This window comes from Oryzias latipes, chromosome 21 (assembly GCF_002234675.1).
Source record: "Oryzias latipes chromosome 21, ASM223467v1".
Taxonomy (NCBI): domain Eukaryota; kingdom Metazoa; phylum Chordata; class Actinopteri; order Beloniformes; family Adrianichthyidae; genus Oryzias; species Oryzias latipes.
Genome location: NC_019879.2, coordinates 25,586,126 through 25,599,772, shown reverse-complemented (window position 1 = coordinate 25,599,772; position 13,647 = coordinate 25,586,126). Strand labels below are relative to the sequence as shown.

The window sequence follows — 13,647 nt, the reverse complement described above, 5'->3', positions numbered from 1 at the left end:
GAAGATCATGGTGGAAAGACGGATGTTGCATTAAGTAAAAAACACAAACAATAAGTGCCCTTTTTTATAAACATTCTTTTACCCATCCAGGAAGTAAATAATATTTTTAACATATTTGTCATCATAATGTCATGATCAGGCTTTGTCCCTTTTGTCTTCGCCTTTGTATCTCCATTGTTTTTGAGCATTTTTTCAGTGTTGCACAAACGACATCTCCATCCCTGAAGGCCTAAACAAGTGCTTAATGAAAAGGTGCTTTATATTGACAGCTGAGCAATGGGGGGGATACATTTCTAAATGCCATTTTTAATGGCAGGAATCACCAGAGAGAAGGCCGTGCTGCGTTCTGTATCTTGGTCGCTCATGTTTGCTAAAATGAGACAAAGGGACGTTTGTCCGATATCATGAATTCACATACTCTCTTGTTCACCACCCAGGGCTATATGGCTGCTGCTTCACTGGGTTGATTTATGCCCCTGAGCTTCTGCACTCTGGATCCCACCTTGATTACACTGTCACTGCAGCCAAAGCCATATTCCCCATGCGACCCCATAAATTAGCCCGACTGTGTGACGCGAGCTCTGCGAGTCAGATGACGCCGATCCACTTGAAATGATTCAGGACATCGTTTAAGCTAACCGGATCTGATGTTTTCTTAAAACCAGAAGCTACAATGGTGCAATGCACCACGGAGAGAGGAGTGGGACCACGGCAACAGCTGATTTACTCCACTTATTACTGTTGACAGGTGCTGTTCCATGTAACAGTTCACACCTTTAAATGAAACAGTTGACAATCATTTGGCTGCAGTCTACTAATTTTAGCAAGTGAGAACGACGCCCTGATGTACAACACAGGCCACAACACAGGGCTTATTAGTATGACAGTTGTTTGGTCTTGTATGTGTGTTTGATACTAACAATTGTTTCTTTATTGTGCAACTAAATGTGAATTTCTGTAAATTGAAAAATCTGCAATAAAGTTAAATGGAAAAAAAACCACAGGCCATATTCCCAAATGCCAGGGGCGGACTTACCATTAGGTAAAAGGTAGGTGATCGATCGCCTGGGGCCCCCAACTTTCTAGGGACCTGAGCTGATCTATTAAAATGTCTAAAATAAATTTACGTCCATCATTATGTAACTCTGTCAATAAAAAAAACTCACCCCAAATCACTGAACTGGCGTAAGATTGATATGTAGTGTGTTTGGTCCTCCCCGCCCTTCTACAGCAATGGTACATTCCAGTCATCAGCAAGTCCAGAGACTCTCAAAGTAGCGAGCAGAAGTAGCATTGCCAGACTGGGCGGTTTCCTGAGTAAGGCAGTTTTATTTGGACCTTGCGAGCAAAAATTGCTTTACGTGGATGATCATAATATGTGGTGGGTTTTGGATCGGTTTGGGAGCTTTTAGTCACTGGCTGAAACACGTTTCAAGCAGGAATGTGCGGTCTGGGGAGAGGCAGGTGACAGGCACTTCACCTGTCATCTTCCTCACCTACTGTCATTAGATGTAAAGCCTACTGATAATAAAATAAATGTGTCGACTAACCTGTTTCATAAATGCAGTTTATAAATTTAGTTGTAAACATTTTCTTCATTTTATCCTCAAAAATCACTATTTTGTCTATTTCCTGTTTAATTTTAGCACAGGCTTCGAGTTTTACCACTCAAGATTACGCAAACCCATCTGAAGTCGGGTGGATTAGGGTAACAATGTAAAGCTTATTGTAATAATAATTATTATTATTTTACATTCTAGACATTTTTTTTCCATGTCCTCCCAGAATGAGCCAGAAACAACAGCGCTTTTTGTCATATTAATATAAACAATAGATCATTTGTTAATGAATGCATATATAAGTTTTTGAAAGGATTTTTACTATTTGTGTTAAAATCAAAAGGAAACTATCTTTTAAAACACACTTATAAAAACAAACAGTACTTTTTGGAATGTCTTAAACAATATTCGATTTAGTTGTTAATGGTTTATTAAATACTTGGACATTTTATATTCAAAAGAACAGGTTTTCAAAAATCAAACTCCACTTTATTATGTTTCACAAGGACTTTTGCTTTTATATTATCTCGCCTAGATTCATGAAAAGTAAAAATCTAACAACAACTTTTACTTTTTTTTTTGAGAGGCTCATAATTTAAACTAGAGCTTCTTTCGTGTTGAATTTCTTTTTTTCGTTTTCCTTTTTTTTATTGTTCTGAAGACTTGAGCAAAACATCAGTGACTGTTAGTAAAGTTCAATAGGAGCCCATTATTTCAGGTTTTCCCTGACTGCAAACATGATATCATTAAAAATGTGTTAAAGGTTGGACCTTTATATAAATCAGAAAGTAATAAACAATGGATTATTAATTACTACTAATTAATATCTGAATAAAATAGGATTATTTTATCATTATTTATTCAATGTTTTACCCTTTCAAGAAAAATAAATTATTGTATTGTTTGCATGGAGCCCCCCAAACTGCTAAGTCCGCCACTGCCAAACGTAGCACAGAATTTACAGGTTTTTGACCTTTTTCTGAACTTCACTTCTCAGAAGACATTTGTAGATTCTTGAAAGGAAGAGCACAACTAATTAAGAAAGCAGAACAAATGAAAGCGGGAGACGGCCATTTAAGGGGGGGATGTTGTAATTGTGTGGCGCAGAAAGGCATCCCTCACGTCAAAGCTGCTTTTAGGGAGCTTGTTTGCAGAGTTGCAAATGGGCAGATAACACAATTTACATTGACTTGGTTCTTGCATTCAACCCTATGGTAACAGAATTTATAGTTGTACACTGAATTAAGGCCAAACAAAATAAAAGATTCAGGCAGAATAACATGTGATCTGTTGGTCAGATCGGTTTGTATTTGGATGGCCAAGAGAAACACAGATGTATGCAGAGATGAGACATAAAGCAAGCTCACACCGGGGGAGGGAGAGAGCTTTACACGTGACTGGTAGACTGCAGAGTGTGTCTGCAAAGTCATCTGAGGTCGGTCAGTATGTGTGTTGAGGTAGATGATGCAGCACAAGGACCTGGGCGGAGCACAAAAAAAGGCCAAAGAACCCCATGTTTTACATGTTGCATCCTTTATCAGATGATGCGGGGATACGAGTGAGCAGGAAGCCTTGAAATGGATTTAAGTTGTTGCAACCTTGATAAAAGATACTACAATTGAGACTGCAATGCTTTGATTTTATTCTCTCTCTCTATGAGGCCTTTTTAAAGATCCTCATATAAGATTTTTGGTTACGTATTTTTTGGTTACTTACATGCTACAACTTAATCGTTTCCAGATTGAATCTTCTTAGAAAATGTAAGTGAAAGAAACCAGTCGTGGTATACTAAATAACCACTAGGGGCTGTTGCACGAGAAAATCAGTCCTCAATGACTTCAGTGTAAAATTGAACTTTACAACTAGGGCTGTGAAATCATCACGTTAATTGTGATTATTTTATCACATGCGGTTAATTTAGTGTGTTTTTTTTTTTTATCCCCTTAATTTCATTTTTGCATTTGAGGGTTGCTTCCGTGGAGTTGATTTATGTCTGATAATGCCATGGTCATTCACAAAAAAAAAAAAGAAATTCAGAACTGTTATATTTTTAAGTTTAAATCGTTTTTTTTTTCTTCAAAAAGCGGACTATTCTAAACGCAGTACGGTTGCATTGTCATGGTAATAGCTACAGCGCCCTCAATAACCTTGCAAAGTGATCGTTGTGAAGTTAAAGCATCATTTCAGAGGGAAAGTTTACCTCTTGTTTTTGTCTAAAAGAAGCAAAAGAAACAAAGAAAAGAAACAAAGTCTAAAATTGCTCAAATACCCCGGTGTTGCATCTTCGTGTCTCATTTCCTCTTATATTCTTCTAGACCATGATGTCAATTATGGTATTAATAAGAATATTTTTTGGATGACTTAGAAAAGTGTTTATCTTTTTTTTAATGTGATACATGTGATCACGGACCTGATGGTTTTTTTTTTGTTTTTCTTAATTGAGTTTGAATTTTGATTGTTTTTGATCTTTTACTGCCCCGCAATGTCACAAATTTGAATGAAAATACATAAAAACAAGGCTTTTCAAAGCAATTAGTAGGTTCAAAATAATAGCAATTAAAAATAGTTTGATTAGATTGATTCACTACAGGTTTAGGGTTAACTAATCACACAAAACAATTAATTACATGACAGCACTATTTACAACAAAAGCAATTTTTTACAATAAAAAGTCTAGTTTTAAAAAGGTATTTTTCCTTCTGATGTTTCTAGCTTTCTATATTAACCCTTGACATTCTATTGACAATCTACTAATTCAACCATTTCATTAAAGGGCCTATATCAAGCAAAATCAATGTTTTAAGTTTTTAGGTGTTCTATAATGTTAATTCCTCACAAATGATAACCTCACCAGCCCCTCCCAAATCTCAAAAACGAGTGGGTTCTCACATTCAAATGAAAGTGAGGAACAGCCCCTTCCAGGAAGAGTCTGTGCTGCCAGCTCCGCCCCCCAGGCTAACACACACACTTATTTTCCCTGTGAATCTGGCAGCAAAACTCTTTCCTTTTCATTTACACAATATTCACATCCATCTTTGCAAAAGTTTGGATGTTTGTTTTCGTGGGAGAAACTCAGACACTCTGCTGAGGTCGGCTCTAGGTTGACGTCATGAAATGGGCGATACCCACAAGGAGCGAAAGCCAGTGCCTCTGATCAAATTTAGTTTTACTTTGGGTAAGAAGTTAGATAATATAATATCATATAGTCAACTGTAAACATCCATCTATCCATCCAAAGATTTTTGGTGTGTCAAAGGGCATGCGTTATTTAATGAAGATGATAAAGTTTAAAATTACATTAAAATGGGGACATTTTATTAAAGCCAAGAAGTCTCAGACAATAGACTTTAAGAACAGCTTTAAACTCACCAGTTTTGAATGCCACAACGCTTGCAGTCGGTTCCTTTCACAGTTATTGTTTACACTGACCTGTATCCAAATGAGTATTTTATGACCACATGACCACTCAAAGCAGTAATTACAACAAACTATATTCAAATATCTCCCATGCGACATCTTTTTAGTCCACAAACACTTGTCTTTTTTCAATATCAAGATCATTTATCTGCCTATTTATTCATCGTTCTGTTAAGTTTGACGGATGTATGGAGGGTAATGTGAGGTTAAGTGTCTTGCTCAAGGACACACTGACATTTAGACCATGAATGCCAGGAACTAAATGACCAATTATTCAATTAGCAGAGGCCTCATCTACCTCATGGGGGACAAAATTTAGTTTAAAAAAAAACAAAAAACTTTTAAAAAGTACTGGGAAATGTTCATTTTTCAACATTATTGAATATATTGATGTTCAACTGTTAAATTTTTACACTCTTTCCATACACTTTTGAAAACAGCTTGTGGTTTAGTCTTTATTACTGTTGCATACCCTTAGTAAGAATTGGTGTTTTTCTTTTTCAACTCGTCTTGGTTTTAGTTGTAGTTTGTGTTCAACAATGTTCTAATTCTGCTCCAAAGTTTCGTTGGTTAATCACCTACAACTGTTTCTGGTTTACGGTACTTTATTTTCTCACAGTAAATATTTTGGGTTGTGTCTGAATTCCCGCACTACTTGGTGCACTATATAGGCCATAAGTCATTTTGTTGGAGTGCCTGAATCTACAATTCCAACATTCAATGCCCTTGAAATTTCCCAGATTTCTCTGCGAAAAATGTTTGTGCAGCAGAACTTTGGTGAATACAGACCACAATGCATTGTTTTGGAACGATTTGTCATTTAAAACAATTTATTTAAATGTATTTTGTAATAACCATCCAAGTTTTTATTATCAGAACACCATGAATTCATAAATGCACTTTGTAAAATTTTCACATTTATTATGTTTTGACTTTGGCAAATTGGTGAAATCATTTTTTGCCATAAAAAAATAAAAAGTCTGAATTTGCGTTAAATTCAGGGCACTGGAAAATCTTACAATATAGTCTTTTAGTAGTTTGGGAGCAGTGCGGAAATTCTGACATGCCCTAAAGCGACATTTGATGTGCGTTTAGTCCATGCTGTCTGCACTGGACAAGCAGGGAGGGGCTTCTTCTTCTTTATCCTGTTCTGCTGTTTAGTTGTACTAATGCATCACCTATAGTTGGAAGAGGTTTAAGTGCAGAACCAGTGGTGCAAATCTTGCTCCAGGCTTGGCATGATCAATTTCCAAACGGTTGGCAGTTCTGTGAAATGAAAAGAACACTATCCATATGTCACTGACAAATCTAAGTCACTGATTGGTCAAAGTTTAACTGGTTTAACTTGCAATGCGTGATCAACGTCCACATGTTTTGTACATAGAGCCTGAAAACTGACTTAGAAACTTGTATAGCTTCATGTTTTGGACATGGTAGTCCAAAACGCCCATTTACATAGACCTTTCCTTAGAAGTGGCCACTTGACTGCGCATTGATGAAGGCAATGTAAAGATAGGTTGCTTCTGAGTCATGTTTCTAAGCTTTTCTCTGTTAGATGATCTGTTTTGTCACCTATTGTCCCTTGTTTTGTCATTGAAGTTAGTAGTTTTTGTCACGCTTTAGTAATGCCAGTCCTTCACTCCACCACAACTCCTTACAGTTTTCTAATGATGGAAGGCAATCATAATAATTACATCTCACATTTTTTATGGCATGATGTAATTAAGATTGGCAACAAGGACGTTCACTTTTCTATCAAAGTATGTAAAGATCCCATTGGCCCAAAGGAACCACTCAGAGGAAAAACGCGAGTCATTAAGCCTTCTCAAGTAAGCAAAACACAAAAAAGCAATCTTCAAGCTTGTTTTGAAAATCTGCCAATCCCCTTTCAATACCTTTTGTGGGGGTAAATAACTTCTCCCTTGTTTCCCAATCAGCATCAAAGAGCCACATTGTTGTTTCTGAATCAATGCTTCCACAGCCTTTTAGTTGCCATTCCAATTACTGTACCTCTGCAGAGGAGGGACACCCCTTAAATGACAGAAACCTACTGACCATGTAACCACGTGTGAGGAATTTTCAGGGCTGTGTTTTTTACACAGGCATAGCTTCCACCTGGCAGCTGGGTTTCAGCCAAGCATCACAGCTTAATTGAAATGACGATAGCAACGGTAATATTTTCTGATATCTTGAAAGAGATCGAAGTCATTTCCTCTGCAGATCACAGAAGAAGAAGACACAGGGGACATAAACGAGAAAAGGATTGGAGAGATTACATTTTACAGACCTGTGCGATTAGCCCTCGTTGTGCTTTGTCTTAACATAGTAAGAGTGACTGCTTTAGAGAGAAAAGAGAGCAGGAGCGACGAGGAAAAGATAAGGGATCACAGGGATGCTGGCCCTTCTCCAAACCCATTTCTTTAAATGTATAATCACTAAAATAGAAAATCTGTCTGGATGTTGGCAGTATTCAGATTATCGTGATCCAGGATTTGATTTTCAGTTCCTCAAACACTGAACAAGGCTTTTTTCCCCTCCTGTCTGTCTTCTCTTGAAACCAGAGGCCAACTTATTCCTTTCATCAGATGTTTTTTTTTTCCTCTGACAGCACAGATTAGTGAAGGTGAAAAAATGCATTTAGAGATGCCATGATCCTTTTCTGTGGTCTTTTTCTTTACAGCGCTTTGCATTATAAAGGGGTCATTCAAGGTCTTCCATTTGTTGTTCTACTAAACTCGGCTTCTATAAAATATAACTTGCTTAAATCATACAAATAGTATTGAATTTAACAAGCACTACGGAGCTGATTAGGTGCAGAAGAAAAGCCTCCTCAAACTGGTTTACTCTTCGTTTGGTAAACTGAATTTCATTGGAAGGTGATAACTCAGAGAGACTATACATTAACCTAAGGACTACTGGTAACAAACACTTTGGGGGGGTGTTGGCCTCAGTTTTCTCATCTGGAGTGTGGAGCCTCTTTCTCAGTTATGGACTTTATGTGAACTCTGCCATCTGTTGTTTATTCTGCAGCCAACATCTGTTGGTTAGGATCTTTTTTGAAATATGGACACGTTTCAATCATTGAAATGTTCCGACTGGTGCTGCTGTTCAAGCTGTTGTTATTATTTGAATGGCATAAAGTGACGTCTGGACAAAGCTTCAGAAGACTTTTTTTCTTTACTTGAGAGAAAAACAGCAGAAACTCAATCTTATCATTTGAAAAAAAAAAAAAACAGGGTGATTGGATGACCACGTCTGATTACAGATACTTTGGAGACTCTTTGCACTTCTGTCAGAGGTGGAAAGAAAGAAGGTTCAGTCCTGATGTGTTCCAGATATCGAGACATGATTGAACTAAGGTTTAAGCTGCTTGGCAGCCATTTTGAAAAATCAGATGGATCTACTTTGATTGATGGGGTGTTTTTTTTTACTCTGGTTGTTTGGTTAATGTTATAAAAACCAAACACCCCCTTTGCCGTGGTTTGAACCAACTGAGGTGAAGCTACATAGGCAGAGGTGTTTGATCAGTGGGAAGAGGTTGGATGTGACTGGAGTTTAATATTGAGAACATGCTGGCTGGTATAAGTAAAACCTTTTAACTCCAAAAAGACTCAGACTGGTTGCAATAGCACAGCTGCTTTCCGCTACTCTTACACCCAGAAGCTTACAGCCCCTCACAAACCCAACCTAACATTACCATTGCAACAAAAATGGCGAGCACTATTGGAGCTATCCAGCCGTACAGATTTGAGCCAGATGCCAGCTGAGGCAAATAAAACAAAGACATATTTGTTTACATGGGAATGGATCAGATCGGAATGGAGCGGAGCGGGGAGCTTGTGGCTCGTCCACTTGCATATACTCTTATTGAAACAGCGTTTTGTTTTTTGTGTTTTTTTTTCATTTGCTCCTGATTTCCAACAATCTCAATAAAGAAATTCTCAAATAAACATTTTAAGCTTAATTTTCTCTGTATATGTCCTGCATCATCAGAAAAATGCTACAAGAACATGTCAAAAACCCAATTTTCATCACAGTTCACTTTTAATTTGATTTTCATTTGGATTCTTTTGTGCACGTACATTACCTGTCAAAAGCATCACATCCCTCCGATGTTTCCAGTTTATTGTTTAAAGGGTATTCAGTGTGAGGTCTTATAGCTCTCTGCAATCAAAGGTTTGTGCAACTGAGCAACTGGAGTTTTAATATGAAAACCTGAAATCAGTTTATAGACCAAAATGTACTCAAAAGGTTTGTTTCATTAAAGTAGCTGTTTTTTACAGAGATTAATAGAAATGAAATATTCTTCAGTGGGTTCTTTCCATGTCTTTTGCAGAAGTTCCCATTGGTGTTTGGAACTTGTAGGTTGCTTTGCTTTGGTTTTGCTCCTCTGTCCAGTTTACCTGAAACTCAGCTCAGTAGGTTCAAGTCTGGTGATGGTGCTGGCCCCTCTGGTTACCTTTTGGTTGTTCTGCCCTCGGCTAATTATGGAAAAAGCCTGGATTTCTGTACCTTGTTGTAGGATGTGTCAGGTTTTGACATTTTCTGGGCAACTTTTGATGGTTAAGAGACTGTATTGACTGCAACTTTACTTTTTTTGCAATCTGTTGATTAAAAAAACAAAACAAAACAACTCTCAAGCTTGTCTTCCAGCGAGAACTGCCTTTTTCCTGCCATTTTTTGAAACGACAAACTACTTTCAGGTGTACAACAAAAGCTCTTGAGGGTTTGATACCACAATGTGTTCCAGCACTGCTTTTACACAGACAGAGAAGAATTTGCGAACATTTCATGCGAATAACTTTAAAAAGTTGATTAATTTCTGTTGCATGAAAACAGCTTTCAAGTGTTTTTATTCATTTCATATACCCTGAGCACAGGGTACTTAGTTTTATGCAACTTGTCTTTTTTTTCTTTTTCTAACCTCTTGCAGTTCAAGTTTGTTCTTTTTCACGCTGTTAACCCTCAGAAGCCTCTGAACTCACCGGCCCGTTTTCTAATCACATTAGGCTGTTTTCAATGTTGTTGGAATGACACCGACTCCCCAGTGTTATAGTTTTCATTTAAACTATAACATGAATATTTCAAAAAGGTTTTTAGCTTTGAAATTTTCATTTTAAAACAAAAATAACAAAAAAAAAATTAGGACAAATAATTGTAATACTCCCTGTAATAAACCCTTGTTACATTTTAGTCTAGTAAACCTTTGCCTGGAAATGCAATTCTTGGCTTTTCACTTTTTCAACTTTTTGTTTTAACATTTTATCTGTATTTATAGGAATTTGTTGTTTTGTATGATGTTGTTGCACGAGCCTCTTGTTCAGGACTTCGAACCTCTGTGGGACTTCCTGGTAAAATAAAGGAGAAATAAAAATAAATAAATAAATAAATAAAGCCTTCACTTTCACACTGTTGTGGTTTTCTTTCTTTCTGAAACAATCTTCAGTTCAATGCCAGTTCATCGGATTTAAGTTGTAAATTGGCTGACTGAGTTTATTTTTAAATACATTTTTAATGCAAACCAAAGCATAAGATATTTGATTGTCTACTTTGTTTTCAGTTTTCTCAACAATCATTTCTATGCAGACTTTTTGAAAATAATTTAGCTAAAGTATTCTGATGGAACAATTTGCTTCCCAGAAGCGGTTTGTCCATGACTTTTGTCAGTTTTCCAATATTTACGTAACTATTAAGGGTTGTTTTTCTGTAGAGGGCCACTAACTAATTAATCTAAGTCAGTAATGACCTAAATCATGCATTCTTTACCAGAGTAGTTATATTCAGCAGAATAATTCTAAATATATACACCCTACTAGTGTTTTCATAGCCAAAATCTGATGATGGTTTCCTTTTCTGCCAGCAGGAGCAGTCATGTAAAACAGGCTGCACAAAGACCTGGAGCATCTGGATGCAGTCAGACAATCGGTGATGCAACATCAGAGTAAGAGAGGAAGCAGGGAAACATTTATGTAATCATACAACACACATCCATTTATTCTTCAAAATGTTAACAGCCAGTGACTGTGTTGCCACCGGAAAAGGTTTCTAGGAAAAAGGTTCTAAAAGTTTTACACTGAAAAGCATGACCTGATGTGTTCAATTTAATTTAATTTCAATTTAGTTCATTTACAAAGCATCACTTTGCAGCAGGGTGCACTCCTTGGGCAGCTGAAAAAACCAAATGACTATAAATAAATAAAGCCAATTAAATGCACTCCAAATCAATCCTGTTTAATTCAGCTATTTTCAAATTCATTAAATCAATTTTCAGTCTAAATTGTTGTAATCCAATTAATTCCAGCTCGGTCCAATTCAAAAAGTCTTCAGCTAATAGCTGACGGTAAATCAAAAGCAAACAATAAAACAAAGATCAAACCAATCAAAGCTTCTTGACTACATGGTTATTTTCTTGCATCGTCTCCTTTCTACAGACGTCTCCTTTGAAGCTGCAGACGGCCTGAATGGAGACATCCAGACTACAAAAGCTGAAAATACATGGAATTTAGGAATATCGTGGGAATGGGCACTGCCTTTGGGGAACCAAGCTGTGTTGATTAGCTTCTCAGACTCATGGAATGGAAATGTGAGTTAATCGATCAGCCCCAAGCCCCCAAGGCTGAGGTGGTGTTAGTTGAGATGGAAGCTTGAACTGTGATTGTATCTCCATCACTGCTTTAAATCCTCCTGAGCCCAATTACACAGGGCTCAGAATAGAAGGGGGAAAAACACCAGAATTGAAATATATATATATATATATAATTGAGAAAAGAAATTGAAGGATTTACATACGTTGAACAGAAAAGGAGAATCTCGAGTTGCGCTGAAATAGATTTTAAATTGTATACCTGAGGCGGTGATATGCCAGTAGTCCTGCAGAGGAAGCGCGTTTCAGCCACTTGTATTCGGGACCTCATTCTTTGGGTCATGACCCAGAGCTGTTGGTGAGCACTGGAACAAAGACCGACCAGTAAATTACAAACAACTACCTGCTAATTGTGTCTGCAGGCTGTTGCTGTTAATCGTGAAATTTTAAATTGAATCAAATGTAAGAAATGTAATTATCACATATAAGCAAAGCATCTCTGTGCTTTTTTATTTTTTTGCATTTTTAGACCTGGAGGGGTGTAGTAAAGACTTTTTGAAAGAAACATTTTTGAAAAAAGAACAAAAATTACAGAATGTGTTGATTCTCCATACTTGATGAAGTAAATAATTTTCTTCTTTTTATGACAAATAATGTACAAAATATAATTACAGTATTTAGGAAACTGTGCTAACATAAAGACGAGGTTTGAGTGGACCTTATCTGAAGGTTGGTCTGTGAGCTTGTATATCCTGTCCAGGCTAGGGCAGCAAGCCAGGGCCGAGGGTGTTGCCTTTTCTGTCCAATCACAGATGCTGAGCCCGTCTCTTTTTCTCTCTGACGTCAGTCAGATGAAAAAGGGAAGAGAAAACAGACAGTGGGGTTAATGACAAAAAAAAACAAAAAAACAAAAAATAGACAGGATTTGTGACTAAGAAAAACAACAGATGTAAGAGAGTAAAAACAATAACATAACAACATGTGCACACGAAATGGGGAAAAAAATCATTTAAAGGCTGTGGGAGTCTGATGAAACACATTTTGGCAACATTCCACATTTAGTTGACGTCAGTTATTTCTGTCTTGTCATGATCTTGTTTTCCAGGAAGCACTGTGATGACGGGGAGGGGGTGGGGGGGGGATAGGTACAAAAAGTCCTGAAAATAAATTCAGGGAACCAAGAAACTGACAGTTCAAAAGAATCACAAATTTCCAAATCAGTTTATGTTGTTCTTTATTTGGAGAGGTGGACAAAGCTAGCTATATTTATAGCAAATAGATTGATTTAATTTTTATTAGGGTATTAAAACGGATTGCCGTGTTTGATCTGGATGATAAGCCCTCTCAGTCTATTTGAAAACCTTTCAAACCAAAACTGTAGTTTGTTAATATAAAATGTCTCTGTATAGAAAATTAAAGATAAAAGTTGTGAGAGAAAGGATGTACTGTAAGACAGTAGAATCTATTTCTTACATGTTGTGTCCGAGAAGATTCACACATGTGCATGTTCCCTACCATGGGTAGTGGATGAGTCATGTCTGACAGCCCATACTGTGACTGTGAGGGCTTCAGATTTAAGGGCCAGAAATCTGCATTCAACTCACAGAGGCTCCATCTTCCTCTCCGTTTCCCCTCTCTGTCTCCTCGCACTCCTGCCCTTGCACTACTCGTATCTCCTTCACACACACAAGCACACAAACAGGTAGAGGGGGATATCAGTGACGGTATGAAACTGACAACTCGCTGCTGTCCCAGACGCACACTCCATATGCTGCTCAGGACGTGACATGAGAGAGCCTTTCAGCTCGGATTACTTAGACGTTAAGGTTGCTGGTGATGGTTGTGCTTTGGTCAGCTTTACCCACATGCGCCCACAAAGAAAGAGAGAGAAATGGAAGAGACAAACATCACAGCAAGGGTCAGAGGATGAATCTGAGCTGCTACAGTAAAAGGCAGACTAGACGATCCAAGAGGAAGCAGGACATCTATGGCCAGAAGGCACGATCACAGTATCCTGTGGTGACATAATATGTGCGAGTAATGAGTGATGAATGAGCATTCAAGCGCCCCTAGCAACGACACAACAGA

The 13,647-nt window shown here is 37.5% G+C and overlaps 1 long non-coding RNA gene across 1 annotated transcript; it reads right to left on the bottom strand.

Moving 5' to 3' along the window:
* Positions 1-8,987: 8,987 nt before the first annotated feature.
* Positions 8,988-12,502, bottom strand: LOC105356855. Its single transcript, XR_002872492.1, has 3 exons — positions 12,278-12,502; positions 11,822-11,924; positions 8,988-10,324 (listed from the first exon to the last, which is right to left on the bottom strand). It is a non-coding gene; the product is annotated as an uncharacterized LOC105356855 (long non-coding RNA).
* Between the last annotated feature and the right edge of the window lie 1,145 nt (positions 12,503-13,647).